This window comes from Symphalangus syndactylus, chromosome 19 (assembly GCF_028878055.3).
Source record: "Symphalangus syndactylus isolate Jambi chromosome 19, NHGRI_mSymSyn1-v2.1_pri, whole genome shotgun sequence".
Classification (NCBI taxonomy): Eukaryota; Metazoa; Chordata; class Mammalia; order Primates; family Hylobatidae; genus Symphalangus; species Symphalangus syndactylus.
This window is the reverse complement of record NC_072434.2, coordinates 59855453-59878213: the sequence shown is the minus strand read 5'-3', so window position 1 is coordinate 59878213 and position 22761 is coordinate 59855453.

Sequence of the window (22761 nt, the reverse complement as noted above, 5' to 3'; positions counted from 1 at the left end):
AGGCAAAGCCCACTATTGAGCCACTTTCATGTAGGACAGAAAGAGATGTTTGCGAATTAGCAATTTAGTCAAGAGAAAGAACCAAAGGAAGCAGAAAGCAATGAAAACATGAAGTATAGCAGTGTAGAAGTCTTAGTATGGAAATGTAGGTATGATTATTGATACAGGAAACTGATTGAAATCAAACAGATGGGGTTTTTTTCAAGATAGCTGATTAGGGACAAGGGATGCCAGTTCTCCTGAGAAAGAAGATCAAAGTTACTGGTGAATGAACATATTCCAGAGGGAAAACTGGGGAAAGAGAACCAGGACAAGCTGGAGTTCCCACAGGAAGCGGTTGGGCTGCAGAAAGAGAAAGCAGCAAGAGTCTTGCAGAGGCTGATCTCTGAGGAACTTGGGGTCCCATAGAAAGGGTAAGTGGGAGCACAATGTCTCTACTCCCTTCACCTCTCTGACAATCTGCTGATTGCCAATCTGTTGGGAAGCCCTTCTGCCCTCATGACCCACAGCAATGCTATCCATGGTGATTTGAGAACTTCCTGGGATGGGGAACTGGATGGCCAGCTCACTTAGGCATTCTTGCATTCCCATCAGGTCCAAACTGAGACAGCAGGTGCCATACTGGTCGTGCACTCCAAGTGGGCCACTAGTCTGCCCAGAGATTCTCTGCCTTTGAGTTATCACAGCACCAGATGCCTCATAAACATACCCTACAACTTGGTCTGATTTTGGCGTGCAAAGAGAATAGGCAGGTCCTCGGAGAGCAGCAGGACCCTGGAGATCTAACTCTCAGCACAGACCACCCCTAAAGGAGGGAGGAGCACGGCCCCACAAAGCCCTCCTCAGACAAAGGAAATGTGAATCCAGCACTAATCGCTGAGGGGAGCAGCACTGATGCCAGGCACAGATGTGGAGAGGGTGTCATCTTCTTGCCCCATCCCCCTCTACTGCTGCAGATACAGCACTGGTTCTTCCCACTGGGGACCAGAACATGCGTACTTGGAGAAAACAATTGTCATATTTTTGTGGCGTCTTCGCTCCCACTGAAAGTGAGACTGTGTCATTTGGGCTTGCACAAAGGGTAGAGCCCAACTCCCCATCCTTACACAGAGTGACAGCATCCTGGAAATGAAGGATAGACAAGTCATAGAGTTGTCTGCTGTGGTCTGGGGGAAGAGGCTTTGCCCCAAGCCCATTTTGGTGATAGCCATCAGAGGGGCATATCTGCTGTTTGCACCCACACTGCAGCCAGGAAACAAAGGACAAAGTCTATGGGAACTGAAGGTCATGAGCCCTGCAACAGGGGCACAGTAGGGAAGCAGATTTTGTTCCTGCTGGCTCAGGACAAGAAGCTGGTGCCCCACCCTACCCCTTATCCCAGGACCCCAGTGTACCCCAACATGATCTCTTCCCACCACCCCCTTTGTCAGGGTCATTGCTTCCACTCCACTCATCATCACTAACCTACCTGAAGGCCAGTCGGCTCTAACCCTCAAGCACCACCTACTGTACTGCAGCCTGAACTCCACCACAAGGAAAAAAACCTGTTACCAGAAGGGCTTAGGGCTAGTCCACAAGATAAGCTTCCTGAGACCCCTTTACCCTTGGCCCCACAGGAGATAGTGTGTCAGCTCATGTGTCTGATACGTCACTACAACAAGCTGCATCTTAAAAAGCCACTGCACAGAAGCTATCCACAACTAAGGGACCAATACAGAGCCCTGGCCCTGAGAAAGCACCCAGAAACAAAGCCAAGCAGTCATACACAACATATGCCACAACCCTACCCTCAATGGCAAATATAATTTAAAAAAGAAGTCACTTCCAAATAGTAGCAAATTCAAAAATAGGAAGCAACAGGTGAGAGAGAATCAGTGCAAGAACTCCAGCAGTACAAAAAGGCAGAGTGTCTTGATCCTGCAAAGGATCACATTAGCTCTCTAAAAATGGATCCTAACCAAATTGAAAAGTCTAAAATAAGAGATAAAGATAAAGAATTTAAAATATATGGCTGGGCCCGGTGGCTCACACCTGTAATACCAGCATGTTGGGAGGCCAAGGTGGGAGGATCACCTGAGGTCAGGAATTCAAGATCAGCCTGGCCAAAATGGTGAAACTCTGTCTGTACTAAAAATACAAGAATAAAAATAAAAAATTAGCTGAGTGTGGTGACAGGTGCCTGTAATCCCAGCTACTCGAGAGGCTGAGGCAGAAGAATCGCTTGAACCTGGCAGGTGAAGTTTGCAGTAAGCAGAAATCACACCACTGCACTTCAGCCTAGGGAACAGAGCAAGGCTCCATCAAAAAAAAAAAAAAAAAGAAAGAAAGAAAGAAACAAAATATGAATTGCAAAGAAACTCAATAAGATCCAAGAGAAAACTCAAATCAAACATAAAGAAACAAAAAATAGATTCAGAATATGAATAGCTGTGTTAAGAAAAATAGAACTTCTAGAATTGAAATTTCACTAAAAGAATATCGAAACCCAGGTGGAAGTTTTAACAGTAGACTGGACCAAGCAAAAGAAAGAATTTCAGAACTTGAAGACCAATCTTTCAAATTAACTCAGACAAAAATAAAAAAAGAAAAAAGAATTTTTAAAAATGAACAGAGCCTTTAAGAAATATGGGATTATGTAATCAAATCTATGACTTATTGGTATTTCTGAGAGAAAAGAAGGAAAGGTAAGCAACTTGGAAAATTCATTTGAGGGACTAATTCAGGAAAATTTCCCTAAGCTTGCTAAAGAAATTAACATCCAGATATAAGAAATTCAGAGAAGACCTTTGAGGTAGTATACAAGACAATTATCTCCAAGGGATATAGTTATCAGACTATCCAAAGTCAAAACTAAAACTTAAAGGCAGCTAGAGAAAAGGGCCAAATTACCTAGGAAGGAAATTTCATCAGTCTATCAGCAGACTTTTCAGCACAAGCCTTAAAAGTCAGAAGAGAATGGGGGCCTATTTTAGCCTTATTAAAGAAAAACAAAATGCCAGCCAAGAATATTATACCTTAGGCCAGGCACAGTGGCTCATGCCTGTAATCCCAGCACTTTGGGAGGTCAAGATGGGAGGATCACTTGAGCCCAGGAGTTTGAGACCAGCCTAGGCAACAAAGCAAGACCTCATCTCTATTAAAATAAATAAATAAGTAAGAATATCATACCCTGCTAAACTAAGTTTCATAAACAAAGGAGAAATAAAGTCTTTCTCAGACAAGCAAATGCTAAAAGAATTCATCATCACCAGACCAGACCTACAAGAAATGCTCAACAGAGTTCTAAACATGGATACTTGCTACCATAAAAGCACATGTAAGGACAAAGTTCACAGATCCTATAAAGCAATTACACAATTGAGACTACAAATCAACTAGGTAACAACACTATGACAAAAACAAAACCTCACATATCAATATTAATTGAGCGTGAATGGCCTAAATGTTCCACTTAAATGACATAAAGTGGAAAACTGGATTTAAAAAAACAAGACCCAACGTTCTTCCTTCAAGAGTCCCATCTCACATGTGACATTACTACTGGTACCACAGAAATACAAAAGATCCTCAGAGACAATTGTGAACATCTTTATGAGCAAAAACTAAAAAAACTAGAGAAAATTGATAAATTCCATTTATTTATTGCTTACTTTTCCTTCCCTCTCAGGAATGCCAATAAGTCATAGATTTGATTGCTTTACATAATCCCATATTCCTTGAAGGCTCTGTTCACAAAGAAAAAGTCATAAAATAACAAGTCACAAAATTGAATCCATAATAAAAAATCTAACAACAAAATAATAGCCCAGGACCAGACAAATTAGTAGCCAAATTCTACCAGATGTACAGGGAAGAGCTGGTACCAATCTTACTGAAACTATTCCAAACAGTTGAAGAGGTAGGATTCCTCCCTAACTCATTCTACAAAACCATTAACATCCTGATACCAAAATCTGCCAAGGACACGAAAGAAGAAAGAAAGAGAGAGAGATAGAGGAGAGAAAGAGAAAGAAAGAAAGAAAGAAAGAAAGAAAGAAAGAAAGAAAGAAAGAAAGAAAGAAAGAAAGAAAGAAAGAGAAAAGAAAAGAAAAGAAAGAAAAGAAAAGAATGAAGGAAGGAAGGAACGAAGGAACGAAGGAAGGAAGGAAGGAGGGAGAGAGGGACGGAGGGAGGGAGGAAGGAAGGGAGGAAGGAAGGAAGGAAGGAAGGAAGGAAGGAAGGAAGGAAGGAAGGAAGGAAAGAAGGAAGGAAGGAAAGAAGGAAGGAAATAGGTCAACATGCCTGAAGAATATAGACACAAAAATCCTCAACAAAATATTTGTAAACCAAATCCAGCACCATATCAAAAAGATAATTCATCACAATCAAGTGAGCTTTATTACTGGGATGCAAGGATTGTTCAATATATGCAAATCAATAAATGCAATTTAACACATAACAGAATTAAAAACAAAAATGAAATGATCATCTCAATAGACAAGGGAAAAGCATTTGATAAAATACAATATCCCTTCATAATAAAAGCCCTCAACAAACTAGGCATTGAAGGAACATACTTCAAAATAATAAGAGTGTCTATGACAAATCCACAGCCAACATCATACAAAGTGGGCAAAAGTTGAGAGCATTCCACCTAAGAACTAAAACAAGACAAGGATGCCCACTCTCACCATTCCTATTTAACATAGTGCTGAAAGACATAGCTAGGGCAATCAGGCAAGAGAAAGAAATAAAAGGCATCCAAATAGAAAAAGAATAAGTCAAATTATCTCTGTTTCCTGATGACATGATCCTATACCTATACAACCCTAATGATTCCTCCAAAAGACTTCTAAACCTAATCAAAATACTTCATTATGAAGTTTAGGGATACAAAATCAGCATACGAAAATCAGTAGTATTTCTATATGCCAATAACATTCAAGCTAAGAACCAAATAAAGAACTCAATCCCACTTACAATACTGAAAAATAAAACAAAATATCTGGGAATATATCTAACCAACAAGGTGAAAGATCTCTACAAGGAGAACTACAAAACACTGATGAAAGAAATCACAGATGGCATAAATAAATGGAAAAACATTCCATGCTCACATGTTGGAAGAATCAATATTGTTAAAATTACCATAATGCCCAAAACAATCTACAGATTCAATGCAATTCCTATAAAATTGCCAATGTCATTTTTCACAGAATTCACAAAAACAATTCTAAAAGTCATATGAAACCAAAAAAGAGCCCAAATAGCCCAAGCAATCCTAAGCACAAAGTACAAAGCTAGAAGCATCCCATTACCCAACTTCAAACTATACTATAAGTCTGTAGTAACCAAAACATCATGGTACTGGTACAAAACTAGACACATAGATCAGTGGAACTAAATAGAGAATACACAAATAAAGCTACATACCTACAACCAACTAATCTTTAACAAAGTCAACAAAAATAGACAATGAGGAAAGGACTCCCTATCCAACAAATTGGGCAGGGAAAACTGGCTAGCCATATCTCTTACCATATTAAAAGTTAACTCTATATAGATTAAAGACCTAAATGTAACATCTGAAACTACAGAAATCTTAGAAGAAAACCTAGGGAAAACTCTTCTGGATGTTGGCCTAGGCAAATAATTTATGACTGACACCTCAAAAGCAAATGCAACAAAACCAAAAATAGACTAATGGGACTTAATTAAATGAAAGTGCTCCTGCACAGCAAAGAAACAATCAACAGAGTAAGTGGACAACCTAGAGTATGGGAGAAAATATTTGCAAGCTATGCATCTGGCAAACGTCTAATATCCAGAATCTATAAGGAACTAGAACAAATCAACAAGATAAAAACAAGTAACTCCATTAAAAAGTGGGCAAAGGATATGAACAGACACTTCTCAAAAGAAGACACACATTGCTAATTCAAGCAGTGGAGATAAAAAGAAAAGACACACAAGTGGTCAACAAATGTACGAAAAACATGCTAAATGTCACTAATCATCAGAGAAATGCAAATTTAAACCACAATGAGTTACCATCTCATACCATCCAGAATGATTATTATTTTAAAAAATCAAAAAATAACAGATATTGGTGAAGATTTGGAGAACAGGTAATGCTTATACACTGTTAGTGACTATGTAAATTAGTTCAACCCCTGTGGAAAATGACATGGAGATTTCTCAAATAACTAAAAACAGAAGTATCATTCGACCCAGCAATCTCATGACTTAGGTATCTATCTGAAGGAAAAGTAATCACTTTATCAAAAATGCCCCTGCAATTGTATGTTTATCACAGTGCTATTCACAATAGCAGAGTCAAAGAATCAACTTAAGTGTTGATAATGGTGGACTGAATAAAGAAAATAGGGTATATAGACACCATGGAATACTACATAGACATAAAAAGAATGAAATCATGTCCTTCACTACAACATGGATACAAATGGATGCCATTATCCTAAATCAAGTAACTCAGAAACAGAAAATCAAATACCACATGTTCTCACTTATAAGTGGGAGCTAAACAATGAGTAGAGTACACATGAGCATAAAGACGGAACTAATACACACTGGAGACTCCAAAAGAGGAGAGGAAGGCAGGGAGGAGCAAGGGCTAAAAAACTATCTATGGGATACTACTTTCACTATTTGGTGGTGCATTCACTAGAAACCCAAACCTCAGCATTATGCAATATACTCATGTAACAAACCTGCTCGTGTACCCCATGAATCTATTTTTAAAAAGAAATCAAATAGATGAAAAGCCTATTAAATGCCTAAGAAATTTGGGCTCCCCAAGAAGCCATAAGCATATCCTGCTTGTTTGAAAAATGAAAGAAACACAAGAGAAAATAAAAATAGCTACTCTGTCAAGGAGTTAAAATTGGAGGTGAAACATTCTTTTCACAGTGTTTTATAGTTGTTTTAATGATGTCTTCATAAAAACAAGAAAAATTTAATATAGAAGAATTTTGAATTCAAGTGGCTAATATTGTTCTTTCTTTCTTAAGTAAATAACATTCTTCCAAGTAGTATCAGCCCAAGGTCATGGGCGAGACAAATGACTTGGCATCATCAGAATCTCAGCAGGAGCCAAAAGAAGTGGGGTCTTTTGCAAATGTCCACAGATTTCCATACAAATGGGTATTTGGGCAAAATAAATTATATTTCATAAAACATTTATAGGATGTGTTCATGTCTGAATTTTTTAATCATCTATTTTTTACTAAAGAAATATGTCAGATTTATTATACTCATACAGTTCAAATTGATTTTTTATGTAAAAAAGCACTGTAATAAATGACAGAAGAGCTTCTGATTCTACTTTTAAACAAGCTCACTAAATTCCATATCAATTCAAATTTGCAGTTATATGGCTGTACGCTCAAGAGCATATAGAAAATCAAGTTCTTGTTTAAGTCTAATATGCTATTATCTGTGATAAACAAATACATCGGATCTTTGGGAAGATCAGATGTTTTAATGAAAGAAAAAAACCCGAGGCTATAGAAAGCAGAAGGAAATCTTTGCTCATAAGGACTATCAGATTCAAAGCAAGGTCTCAGTGGAATTACGTGGGTCTTGATTTTGATTTAGAAAGTAAAAGACTGATTCTAACCCAGTCAAATCTAACCCCTTTGATCCAGGGAAATCTCCCTTAGTCTGAAAAAGTGATTTTATGGTAATGAATCCCTTGGGAAATCAGTCCTCGACCTTTTGGCAGCATTTTCTGAATGGTCATTATTTTTTATCTCTGCAGTTTACATACCAATCTGCAAACCCAAAGTGGATAGTCATATGGGGGATATATTTTTTAAATAGCTTCCTTGCCTTGGAGAGTTACCTATAAAGATGAAGCTAATTTTCATTACGTTCCATCCATAGCACACATATGGGTACAGTCAGGCACATATGCATGGAAGTGCACACACATGTTCTTGTGCACACACACAAACACACACGCCTCTCATTGTCACCAGTCCAATACTACAGTCAGATTCAAATATGCCCCAAGGGGCCAACAAAAAAGCCAAACCCAAGAACAAATTATTATATACTGAAAACATTGTAGAATGTTACTGCTTACTATGTTGAGAAAACTCTATAGAATATATACAAGAATGTATTTTAAGGTATTAAAATATCGCTTTAGATCAGGCCTAATTGATCATTAAGGAAACTCTTAGCATAAATTCTGGATTTGATATCCCTCTCAAATAGCTGAGAGTGATTTTAAGAGTGTCCTTGCTGGTTCACAGGAATCTTGACTCAGTGTTGGATTACACTAAGCAAAGATGAAATACCAGAAATTCTTCAGTGTAATGTAGTGAATGGATACTGGAGACTTTACTAGATAATATGACTGAAGTATGTTTATGATGTGACCATCCCCACTCACTCCCAGACTATGTGCCCCAAAGTGCTCCAGAGGATACTCTCTGCACTACGTCCTTTCAGGGCAGTGCCAATATCTATAAAAAGTTCTTTAGTCACTGATCTGCATAAGCTAGGTATTCTATTGCACAATACTGTGTTGAAACGGGCTTTCTGATTTCAATTGGATCTGAAGTATTCTGGCAAAGGCCTTAATCTCCAGTAGCAAAGTAGGGTTGCTTTTATAGTAGCCAAGGCAAGAAATCAAAATGGTTCAGTTTTTTGGCAGTAACCAGAAAGTCTTTAGGACAGAATATGTGGGCAGCTTACTGAGACTCTATTTGGTTTTTCAATGAAAAATGTTTCAAACCAGGTAGACAGACATCTGATGGGGCAAACAATAAATGGAGCTCACACACGGTAACTCCAGTAAATTTCCTAACACATTCTGAGGTTGTTTCTCCCAACCATGAGCCGATAGTTGAATGGTGTATCCTGAGGAATTGCAAGACTGGCCCTCTGCATTGGCTCACTAGCCCAAGGCGATACAAGAGAAGGTGGAAGAAAAGGCCAAGTAGAAGTCTGTTCTTACTCCTTCTCACCAAAACAGTAAATTCAAAACTTTAAAAACTAAAAACCAAACACTCCTCTGGCGGAAATTGCAGAGATTAACATCATCATCAAAAATTTAAAAGATAAACAATGGTAAACCGACACATCAGCTACTTTTTAATTTTGGCCAGTGCAGAAGATAGATAGGTCTTGGAAACAGAAAGTTTTGTGGTTACAAACAAGGGCACCTGTTTTATAGGTTGTCTTCATTATAGGAGCAAAGCAATTTAAGTCTGGCACCTGGGATTCAGTTCTTAATCTGGGAGGTTCTTCTTTGGCATCCCGATATATAGACAATGCAAGTAAATTTCTGGCATTTGGCAAGACAGCAGCAAACCTTAACAATCTTGCCCCAGAATTAGATAGATCAATTCTCTGCTCTATGTCACAACTATTGACCACCTTACTTACATTCATTGACATTGACCACCTTACATTCATACTGGTTCACTACCTCAATGATATCATCTCATGCTGGCAGGACGTGGAAAGCAGGAAGTAGCCATACTCTAGATGCCTTAGAAAAAGAGAAATGCATGCCAGAGAATTTGGGATAGATCCCATGAGAATAAAGAGGCCTGGTAACTCAGTGAAGAAAAAAAGTCACAATTCCAGTGGCTTCAGGTGCATTCGATATTCCTCTGAAGTAAAGAACAAGTTTTTCCCTCCACCAATAAAATAGACACAACACATTCTCAATTTCTTTGAATGTGGAAAGCAAAATAAGTCAGGTTTGAGGGATGCTCTGGCACATTTACCAAGTGGCCTGACAGCCACTGACCTTTAGTAAGCCCAACATCAAGAAAACCTTCTCTGACTGAGTAGACAGCAGAGCCCACCAGTAGAGCCAGGAGTTCTGCCATCAACTTTATGACCCAAAGATGCAGAGAAGTCAGAGATTCTCAAGCAGATCAGGACCAAGACCATAACAAACCCCTCTAGATGAGGCCCATTGGGTTCTAGAGGAAAGCCCTCTTTAGAAACTTACGTCTTGCCATGGATGAAGCTGGAAGCCATTATCCTCAGCAAACTAATGCAGGAACATAAAACCAAACACCACATGTTCTCACTTATAAGTGGGAGCTAAACAATGAGAACACGTGGACACAGGGAGGGGAACAACACACTCTAGGGCCTGTTGGGGGTGGGGTAGGGAGAGGGAGAGTATTATGAAAAATAGCTAATGCATGCTGGGCTTAATACCGAGGTGATGGGTGGATAGGGGCAGCAAACTACCATGGCACACATTTACCTATGTAACAAACCTGCACATCCTGTACACGTACCCCAGAGCTAAAAATAAAATTAAAAATTAAAAAAAAAGGAAACTTATGTCTTGCTATTGAGCCCAGGTTCAGGGTAAATGGCTTATGATAGGACACAAGTGACCATGGGCCTTGAGCTGTGTATATGGCCTGGTGGTCTCTGATCCTCCCAGCCATAAATTCTGGCATATTTATCTTCAGATGCAAATGATGTACAGTCAACTGGGTCTGAGCAAGTTCTGAAGACACAAGGAAGCTGCTTGATTCAGTTACTCATACCTCCCAGTCTGCCTACTTCTGCTGCCCTGCCAGCTCTTTTCTAAGTATACCAACTATTTCTCCTGAATCATAATCCCACTTTATAGTAAAAGGAGTAAGGCAATAAGTTGGTGGCCAAGGGATTTACTGGTGTCATCACATTTCACAACATCCAGATGCAGCAGATATTATATAATGAGATGGATTTGCCTGTTAGAGACTTGGTGACAGTACCCAAAAGAACTCAATATTTGCAAGGTTGGACAGCTACTATGCAAGATTCTGTAAATGCTCCAACATAGAAACAAATTTATGGAATATAGCAATGTTTACACTGAATTGGAATCAGGCTATTTCAGGTATCTCAGGCCAGTGAGTAAAAATGAAGGAAATGGTGTTAGGGAACTAGTAATTATTTCTAACCAGCAAAAAGAATAAGCTGGCAGCTACTTCCTGAGAAAGAGAGTGAGTGGAAGCCAGATTATCACTTTTAGAACTCTCCTTTTATAGGTATGTCCTGGGAAAAAATTAATTCACCTACTCTGTGGCAGGCCCTATAATAGGCATTTCAAATATAACAGTGAAAAAACAAATAGGATCGGAATCATTCTGATCCCCAAACACCTGAAGCAAAGGTTTATCAAAAAGATTGTGGAGGAAGTGAATGATAAATTCTAAACAGCCTCTCAATCAGCTGCACAAACTTTCTCTTCTCTTTCTCTCCTCTTTCCCATTATTGTACATAAGTTTTATTGGTGATGGTCAGCTTTAAAAATTAGTTCAGAGATGACAGAATATCCAGATGGGATGAAGACACACCCAGAAGAAAAAATGAGCATTTCACACAGATACTGACTCGCATGCAAAATCTGACAAAGCTTTGGGTTATTTCCCACTGAAGAGGGAGTGAATACCTTCTTTGCTGTTTGAGCAATATTCCATGTATTTTCTTTTTCAGTGTAAGTGTAGAGAAGGGAAGTGTCTCTTAAGTAGTCAGAGACATAGAGTCCAGGGAACACTGGCCTTTGTTCTTTTCGAACTCCCAGCACCCAAGCCTTCCTTTTCATAGGGTGCTCAGTGAGGAAGTACAGTGCAACACTTCCCATTCTGGAAGCCGAAGTCAGGGAGCCTCTCTCTTCCAGCCTTCTGGTACCTGTGAACAAAACTCAACCAGTAGGATTCTTCTGCCTGGGTCTTGGAAATTTAAGGAAGGGATATAAACATGTAGGAACAGTTTAGAAAGTATACACAACAGCAAAATCAGTATGTCAAAGTCATGTCCACTGACAAGAGCCAGCAGCAAGACTCTAACCAGATTATCCATGTAGGCTCTCCTTGGCTGTGGTTCTAGCTCGCTCCCCTCCTCTGCACTCTTTTTGCCATACATGTTTCTCCAGCCATCCCACCAATCCTTCCAATACTTACCTTTCAGCGAAGATTAACCAGAGATGCTCTACTGCTCACAACTAGGACTCCAAATGGATACAGGCCACCACCCCCATGCTCAGGCCCTCTGGTCAGTCTACTGAGTTGTGACTGTAGCCTCCATTCTTGTCCCCCCAACCCATTCAGCCTCTCTCTCCTCTAAGCAATCCAAGACGTTCAAACCAGAGTCTTCTGGCTATGTTTAGACTCTGATCATGTCATTCCATGGCTCAAAATCTTACTAACATCTCCTGTCAGTCCTCACCTCTACCACCACTGCTTTCCCTACTCAATTAAGTGATATCCTCTCATCGCAGATGCATTTTCTGACATTATACTCACTACCTCTCCATATTTCTATAGAACTTTAGGATTTTCTGTTCTCCAAGCATGTCATGTTTTTACGGTGCTGTACCTTTACTCAACCTGTTCTCTTAGCTATAAGGTTACATCTGCACCTGTCAAAATACTATTTATCTGTTAACACACACCTCAGATGCCACCTCCTCCGTGATGTCTTTCAGGTCTTCCAAAAAATATACATATATGATCTCTCTTTCCTTTAAATTTTTTACAGTATTTCATGTTTCTTCTCTTGCATCAGCCATAGCATTCTGCATTATAGTTATTTGTGGAGTTTTCTTCTCTTTTTATAATAAAAGTAGCTTGAATGCTTTTCTTTATAGATCCTCAAGCACCCAGTAGGTACCCCTAAGATACTATTAAATCAGATTGTTGAGTGAATACAGTACATTAGGCATCTCATCTAGCCCATGAGATGATACATGTTCTGTGTGAAGAAAAGAAGTTAAATCACCAGTGCCCCAGTCTGGCAAAGGTGCTTTCTATTAGGCTAAAAATTGGTACCTGGGGAGAAAAAATCAGCCAGAGATTTTGGACTTCCCAGATTCAATTACAACTAGGGCTCCTCACATGACTTGAACATCAACAAAGCAAACACAACCACACTACAGGGAAGTAGACATTATGAAAGGAGATGGTAGCCTCATCCAGGGAAACTAGACAGAGATATGGCCTAGTTATAATAGCAATGTACCATATATTCCCAGTGCTGTTAGACACAAAATGTAGGACGTGCTCTGTGCCTTTAAAAAATTCCTTTGCTTTCTTCCAGTTCAATTTTATAATATCTACCTTCGGTTGGTACATCATGTTTATAGTTTTTCACTTTGTATTTCCTAGAAAAGACATGAGCCAGTTACTAAAGGGAATCATTACTTGTTTTCAAAGAATCTGAAATGAACATTTTTGATTAAATTTTTGACTTATTTATAACAAGTCACATTGTAGTATCTTCCCTAGACAGTAAGATTTCAATGAATTTTAAATCACAGGCTTCATAAGAGATTTAAAATATTCAAAGCAATTAAATTTTTATGAATTAAATTCTTTCTAAGCAATATGTACAAATTCTAGTCATTATTAAAAACTAATTAGTTTAATTACCTAACAAAATATACCAGCTCTTTTGTTCTTTATCTTTCCTTCAGTAACAGTATTCTATGGTTTTTATTATACTATATGACCTTGCTTCTTAACATTTCATAGAGAATACAATAGGATATAAAATAAACATGCCATCAAATTTACTGACTTAAAATGATAATAATGTATTCATGCCTGACTAGAAAATATTGTCTGTGACCATCCTTCTAAAACAAAGGACATTAAAACTGCATTCCAGATACAGAATTTGAATCAGGCTTGAACTCATATTGCACCATATTCTATCAACTTCCCAAAAGACACCCAAACCTTCACCATTCTGTTCTTCTAGGTCTGATCATACACCATATGCACTGCATAAGTAGCAAAATTCAATGACAGGTCAGGCTTTTGATATCAGTAAAAAGCTTTTGGGAAGTTGTTTACGTAGGCTGTCACTACGAGGCTTTATTCTGACAAACGTATCAGGCAGATGTGCCTTCTACCTACACATCTATCTCAAAACAGTCTGCTGTTCCTCAGTGGCTCTCTGTGGGGTGCTGAATAATACTCTGAACTTATAATGCTTTCCATTCAAGATATGTGAATGCAAAGTCTTACTCTCTTACACTGTTATTGGTAAGATAGATACATTGTTACAATATTTTTGCAAAATAGCTCTATAATGTATCAAGTCTTAATGTATCTATCAAAGCCTGGAAAAAACTCTTCACACATTTTCACCCAACAATGGCATTTCTAGAAATTTATCCTAAGAAAGACACATGCACAAGTATGTCTATTGCGGCACTATTCACAATAGCAAAGACTTGGAACCAACCCAAATGTCCATCAATGATAGACTGGATTAAGAAAATGTGGCACATATACACCATGGAATACTATGCAGCCATAAAAAATGATGAGTTCATGTCCTTTGTAGGGACATGGATGAAACTGGAAAACATCATTCTCAGTAAACTATTGCAAGGACAAAAAACCAAACACCGCATATTCTCACTCATAGGTGGGAATTGAACAATGAGAACTCATGGACACAGGAAGGGGAACATCACACTCCGAGGACTGTTGTGGGGTGGGGGGAGGGGGGAGGGACAGCATTAGGAGATATACCTAATGATAAATGACGAGTTAATTGGTGCAGCAAAACAACATGGCACATGGATACATATGTAACAAACCTGCACATTGTGCACATGTACCCTAAAACCTAAAGTATAAAAATAATTAAAAAAAAGGCATAAAAAAAAAAAAAAGAGGTTGCCAGGAACCATGATAATGGCCCCTGCCTCATTCCTCTTCCATTCCCACCATCACTGGGCAAAGCTGGAGGAAACCCACTAATGCTGCATCCTATTGCCTGCTCCGCATAGTCACTCATTTTCTAAAGAAATACTTAATGGGTCATATTTCATATTATTTCATTTTATTTAATTTTTAACCTATATTAAATAAAAAACTTTAGACAGTACATTTAACAGAGCTTATTTGAGCAAATATCAAATTAACTGGGCAGCGCTGAAGGCAGGAAGAGATTCAGAGAGCTTTGCTCCAGTGGCATGAGCAGTGAGCTTTTACAAACTGGACACAGAAGCAAAGGGATTACTTAATTGGCTACAACTAGGTGTTTGCCTTATATGGATTTGATAAAGGTCTCTAGTTATACAACCAATCTGCTAATTGGTTGTTTGTGATTGGCTAAAGCTTGATTCAAAATTAATCAACTGTAAGGAATGCCTCTAAGTGAAGTTTTGGGTTGCTTGGGTAAAAGTTCTGGGTACAGAAGCAATCCTATGCTAATGGCCTCCTGCTGATTTTGCTTTAACAATTTTTTTTCTTTTTCAAGATAGGGTCTTGCTATGTCGCCCAGGCTGCAGTGCAGTGGCCTGATCTTGGCTTACTGCAACCTCCACCTTCTGGGCTCAGGTGACCTTCCCACCTCAACCTCCTGAGCAGCTGGGACTACAGGCACATGCCACTACGCCCAGCTAATTTTTGTGTTTTCTGTAGAGATGGGGTTTCACCACATTGCCCAGACTAGTCTCAAACTCCTGGCTTCAAGCAATCTTCCCAGCTTGACCTCCCAAAGTTCTGGAATTAGAGACCTGAGCCACCACACCTGGCCAACACTTCATGTTAACAGCTCCGTCCTTTAGGGCCTTGGCAAAGTCCCTTGGGAGACAGAGTCAGCTGCTAATCTGTATTACACCATTAACCAGGCATTTTGGGCTGGTTTGCTGGGGTCCAAAGGTGATAGATACTGACAGATATTACTTCTGTGCCTCATCCTCAATTCTGTACCTTACGTTACCCTGGTATTTATTTGCAACCACTAAAAGGGGGGAAGGGGTGTTTTTACTTTACAGGCAAGGGTTGAGGGTTATGGAAAGGGTTAAAAAGGTAGGCAGAGAGGACACGGTGGAGGATCTCATGTGTGTTCCTAATAATTCTCTTAGACTCTGTTGGAGCTCCTAGCACAGGCTTGCTCACCTACAAGGTGATAATAAGGAACCAAGGCTCTGAGGGTCACTGCCTGGGTGACATCCTGGCTCTTCTGTTTTTTCATCTGTAAAAGGGGTTAAGATGGTTAGATATTTATTTTAAATTCAGGCATATGGTAAGCCCCCGATTAATGTTCCTAATGGTAGAAAAATTAGGCCTTCAGAAGAAAATTCCCTTGGTTTTGACTATTTTATAAGTAAACATGAAAAGTTTTTGAAATAGCTTGTAGAACCTTCTATGATAGAGAATATTACCTTTCTATGGTACATATGTAATTGAAAAATGTGGTTAATAGTGTGACAGAAGATCCTCCCAAGCCCTGTTTCCTAAAAGAGAAAATTTAACGAGCTCTGCCTAAAGAGGAAAAGATTTGTTCCAAAGTTGAGGATTTTTTTTTTTTTTGCTTAAAACAAGAAAATGAAAGACAAAAATATAAAGGAAAAGAGGATATTACTATTGGAATCACAGTTGCTACTATCTCAGACTAGCATATTGAGAGTCCAACCGAAACATTTTGGGGATAGCTCAACTTTCCAACATCAGCTCTTGGAAATCATTAAAAAATAAACTACAATAATAAGTATGTTTACTTAGGGAAATATCTACCAAGCATTATCTAAAGCTTCCAACAGGTATTCACAGCCATGACACAATGTGAGAATAGAAGCTGTTTCTCTGATTCATGAAAGAATCTAAAAGCTTTGAAAATGGTACCTAATGTAAATGACAAGTTAATGGGTACAGCACACCAACATGGCACATGTATACATAATAAACCTGCACGTTGTGCACATGTACCCTAGAACTTAAAGTATAATTTTAAAAAAGTGAGAAACTTAAAAAAAAAGAAGGAAAGAAAATGGTAACCAGTCCTCAAGATGCACCATAGCATGATCTCTAATGAATAGGAGTCTTACCATTTTCTGACTCCTACAAAGAGTCACAAATAAAATACCTTGACTATGCAGTGAAGGACAATATATTTTGATTTATTTATACTTAGTTCCACTTGAAGATTGTTCCTCCTGCTATATTTAAATTTCTGAAATTTCTCCTCTAAGAGGAATGTGTTTAAAATGAAAACAACCTTTCTGTTTCTCTCCTGTGTACAAATTAAAACTTTTACACTTAGTGGGAGGTGTGGTTTGAGCCTTGAGGTTTGCAGGATGATTAAGGCAAGTCCAAAAACCATGGCTTTATTTGCTTTATTCTCTAAGCATCAGGTAGGTTTGTCATTCATTATTTCAGTATCTATCATTCTCATGAAGTACTAATTTGAGAAATCTCTTTCTATTACACTTATCCATAAATCTATTCTAACCCAGTCTTCTATATTCTAAAGAACATCTTGTTTACTGGAATTGGTTACTTTTATGGTACTTTGGCACAAGAATAGAAACTAGACATTCTAGATTTTCTCAAGAATGGTCTGAGGATCTGAGGAACACAGTATCAATCCTATAGGATAGAAGAAAAAAAGAATTTGGTGGTCAGAGTGCCAAATGTTGCAATTATACCATAATCATGCCATACTAAAAGATATGAAAAGTACTACTTACAGAACACAACATTTTCATTGAGCTCTTGCATGTTTTCTCTTTACTACAAAATTTTTAGATGCAACAGCCATAAACATCCTAAACATTGGTTTTATTTGGCCTATTGGGAAATTCTAGATTAGAGAGCATGGAGGCAGAAGGCTGTATGGAAGGCTTTGCAGAATCCCCCTGGCGTTTGGCCTAGGATGCTTTGACTGATGTTGTTCTAGGACTTCTCAAGAAGAAGCACACTTTTATGTTACTCTAAGTGAATTTTCTAGATCATAAAATAATCCTCAGCAACAGTGAATTTGTATTCTGTATACTTTTCAACCAAAACATCTATCAAGCTCATCCTAACTGCTGAGTGTTTACAACAATCCTGTGTAGGTGGTATTGTTATTGTTTCATTTTACACATGAGGAAACTGAGTTCATAGAGGTTAATTATCTTGTCCAAGATCATATTGCTATTAAGGAGCAGAACCAAGTTCTATCAAAAGCTAATGCATTCTCTAATAGTTTAGAATACAACATTAATATTAATATTTTGAGCTCCTGTTACGGGTTTATCTCCTGTGTTCAGCCCTAAGAATTTAATATTCAGCAAAAATAAACATGACTCTTGCCATCATGCAGCATAGAGGTCAAAGGTATGTATTAGACCATTCTCACATTTCTATAAAGAAACACTTGAGACTGGGTAATTTATTAAAAAAAATAAATAAAAAGAGGTTTAATTGGCTCATGGTTCTGCAGGCTGTACAGAGAGCATAGTGGTTTCTGCTTCTGAGGAGACTTCAGGAAACTTACAATCATGGTGGATGGTGAAGGAGAAGCAGGCACGTCTTACATGGCTGGAGCAGAGGGAAGAGTGAGGCAGGGGAAGCTGCAACACACTTTTAAACAACCAGTTCTCATGATAACTCACTCACTATCATGAGAACAGCACAGAGAGGATGGTGCTAATCCATTCATGAGAACTCTGCCCCTATAATCCAATCACCTCCTGCCAGGCCCCACCTTCAGCATGAAGGATTACAACTGAACATGAAGTTTGGGTGGAGATGTAGATCCAAACTATATCAGGGTGAGACCAACCTGAGTCCAATAATCTTCAAATGAGCAAGGCACTGGGTTTGTGATTCAAGGAATTACAAAAACTATGTATTCCTCAAAGACATTACTATCTGGTGGAATAAATGTTTTAAATGAGACAGTAAATGATGTGGTTTAGGTGTTTGTCCCCTCCAAATCTCATGTTAAAATGTAATTCACAGTGTTGGAGTTGGGGCCTGGTGGGAGATGATTGGATTGTGAGGGCGAATCCTCTTGAAAGGTTTAGCACCATCCACTTCATAAGTGAGTTCTCACTCAGTTCACGCAAGATCTTGTTATTTAAAAGTCTGGGATCTCCCCCCACGTTGCTCTCTTGCTCCTGCTTTCTACCATGTGATGTGTCTCCTCCCCCTTCACCTTCCACCGCAATTATAAGCTTCCTGAGGCCTAACCAGAAGCAGATGTTGACACTATGCTTCCTGTACACTCTGTATCCTGCAGGCCAATTGAACATCTTTTCTTTATAAATTACCCAATGTCAGGCATTCCTTTATAGTAAAACAAATGGACTACTACCATAAATAACAATACACAGTGTAAATAATAATATGAATTAAAACACAAGTAGTATCAAGGGGGGGGGTGTATGACTGTCAGAATCAAAATGCACTATATGAACAGAGCCTCCAATAGTTATATAAACTAAAAGGATGTAAAGGCATTCATTCATTCATCAACAAATATATTTTGAGCAACTACTACATGTCAGGCAGTATGTTACATTTTGAATAAATTGTAGAGGACATTTTGAAACCAAGCCCAAGAGTTTGGACAGTGAGACAAGGTCTCATATCCTGGTTCTGCCACATAGAAGTTGCAGGAGAACGGGCAAAGGGCTCTCTAAACTTCACTTTCCTCATCCGTGAAATGGAAACAGTAAGAACATCTACCTCATTGGGGGTTTTGTGATACTTAAGCCATGGCTTAACATGGAAATTGGAGCATCGTATATGCTCAATAAATAGCAGTGATTAGCAGTCCACAGAAGTGAAAGGTCATAGGAATTTTCTGAGAATACACAAGACATAACCAGTGAGTGACTTGAGAAGATTACTACAAAGCATCACAGTGACTTTCTATGTTGTTATGCCAAAAAAAATGCCATGGATAATCTTCAGTGAAGGTTCCAAGCTACTTTTGATTTGTTTAAAATTATTACTGTTCATGGACAATGCATCTGATCACCCAAGAGCTCTGATGAAGATGTATAGGAGATAAATGTCACTTTCATGCCTCTTAATGCACCATTCATTCTGCAGCCCACGAATCAAGGAGTCATTTTGATTTTTGAGTTTTATTATTTAAGAAATAAATTTCATAAGGCTTTAGCCACCACACGTAGTAATTCCTCTGATAGATCTGGGCAGTCAAAAACCATCTGAATAGTAGTCACCATTCAACATACATTAAGAATGTGATTCATGGGAAAAGGCCAACATATCAAGATTAACAGGAGTTTGGAAGAAGTTGATTCCAACCCTCATGCATGACTCTGAGGGGTTCAGGACTTCAGTGGAGGAAGTAAGTGAAGATGTGACAGAAATAGCAAGAGAACTACAATTAGAAGTGGAGCCTGAAGGGGTGACTGAATTGCTACAATCTCATGAGGAAATTTTAACTGAGGAGTTGCCTCTTACAGATGAGCAAAGAAAGTGGTTTCTTGAGATGGAATGTACTACTGATGAAAGATGCTGTGAACACTGTTGAAATGACAGCAAATGATTTACAATGTTACAAAAACTTAATTGATAAAGCAGCAGCAGCATTTGAGAGCATAGACTCTAAATTTTGAAAGACGTTCTACTGTGAGTAAAATGCAATAAAACAGCAGCACATGCCACAGAGAAATCTTTCATGAAAGAAAGTCAATTAATGTGGCCAGTTCCACTGTTGCCTTATTCTGGGAAATGGCCACAGTTACCCTAGGTTTCAACCACCACCACCCCTACCAGTCAGCAGCCATCAACGTAAAGGCAAGACCCTACACCAGCAAAAAAAAAAAAAAAAAAATGACTCCTTGAAGGCTCAGATGATCATTAATATATTTTAGCAGTAAAATATTTTAATTAAAGTACATACATTTTTTAGACATAATACTAGTACAAACTTAATGGACTATAATATATAGTGTAAACATAAATTTTATGTGCACTAAGAAATGAAAAAATTGTGTGCTACTCACTTTACTGTGATATTCTCTTTATTACGGTGGTCTGGAATCGAACTCAGAATATCTCTGAGAGAGGTGTGTGTATACATATATTTATTTATTGTGTTATATATACATTATATATACACATTGTATATATACTATATATACAATGTATACATATAATGTGTATACATAAATTGTATACATATATACACTGTATACAGATATACATTATCTATACATACATACACATTTTATATACATTATATGTGTGTGTATATAAAATAGAATATTATTGGGCCTTAGAAAAAAAGAATATGCTGTCACTTGCAACAACATGGATGAACCTGAAGAACATTATGCTAAGTAAATAAACCAGACACAAAAAGACAAGTACTGCATGATTTCACATATATGTGGAATCTAAAAGAAAAAAGTCAAACTCATAGTAACAGAGAATAGAATGGTCATGCTCCTATAAAGCTTGGAAGAAAAGGCTAATAATAATAATTCTCTTGTATGTCTAATTCAGAAATTAATACATTATTCCAGATATGATTTGACTGGTGCTATTACAAACACTTTCGTTGTTCTGAACACCCTCCTTCCAATACAGCCTTAGCACATCAATCTTTTCAGCAACCCCACATCACTGCTGATTCACATGAAGCTTATAGCCAAGAAAACCACCTTAAAGCCCTCAGAGGGAAACTCCCTGTATTATATAAGCCATTGGTGTAGTCCTCTACCTCACTTTGGCTTCAAAGCTAGAGTCAGAATTATCGCAGTAATATTCATGCCTACCAATCCCAGAGGCTAATCTAGAAATAATATAGCCTAAACCTGAGCAAGAGACAAATATCAAGAGCTATAAAACATCTGAGATTTTTCCCTACTTGCAAGTTAGCCAGTTAACTTGCCACAGTTGCATGCAGAAAACATAAGTCTTCTAGATCAGAAACACAGGACTGTATTGCTCATGTCAAGAGCAGTAGCCAGAAAAGAGTAATTGTTTTCCTAAACTCTAATTCTCACAAACAAATACAAAGAGAGCCAAATGATGCCTTCACATGAACTGGGATGCTTTACAAAAGATCAACTCTGATCTTAAGGAACTTGACTCTTTTGTACTGAACAATAAATACCCCTACCCTTTGCTCCAGTGGGAGGCACTGCTTCTATCGTACGAGTCTATTCACTTTACAAACATCTTTGAAAAGATAATCTGAAACAAAGGCAGTCAGTCAGCTTGTAAGATGTAGAGAAATGTGAGACTCATGTACAGTTTTCCCCCCGGAAATAGGCTATTCAATGAATGACTCAGAAAATTTAAAATTAGTGAAGTTTAAAACTTATGTCATACTACAAAATAAATTCCAGACACGGCAGCTAAGTGTAACACATGATCTTTGATTAGATCCCATACAGGGGGAAGGTTATGTTGCTATTAAGGAATTATTAGGACAATTGGCTAAATTTGACTAAATCTATATATAAGATAACTTTTATCAAGGCTAGTTGTTTCTTAGATAAATATTTCATCCAGGAAAATGTCTTAATTTTGATCATTTTACTTAGGTTATATCTTTAATAATAATGTGTGCATTTCTGGGTTAGACATTTAAGATAAATATTGACCTACAAAGTCAGGTTCAGATGCAGGTAATCATGACGGCAAAAGTCCTGGATAACATTTTTTATTGTTAATAAATACACACTGGATTATTTAAGGATAAAGAGGCAAAGGAGCGTAATGTATGCAATTTACTCTCAAATGACTCAGAAATATATATATTATACATATATATAATTTGTAAAAAAATTTGTTTTTTCTTTTTTTCTCCTTTTCTCTCTCTCTCCATGTGTGTATGTGTATATATATGTGTGTGTGTGTGTGTATGTGTGTGTATATATATATATGGTGTGCATGTGTGTGTATCTCTGAGGGGGGTATGTATATATACACACACATATGGAGAGAGGGAGAAAAAATAAAACAAATTTGTTTTACACATTTGGAAAATATTAAGATTTGGGGAATCTGGGTAGAT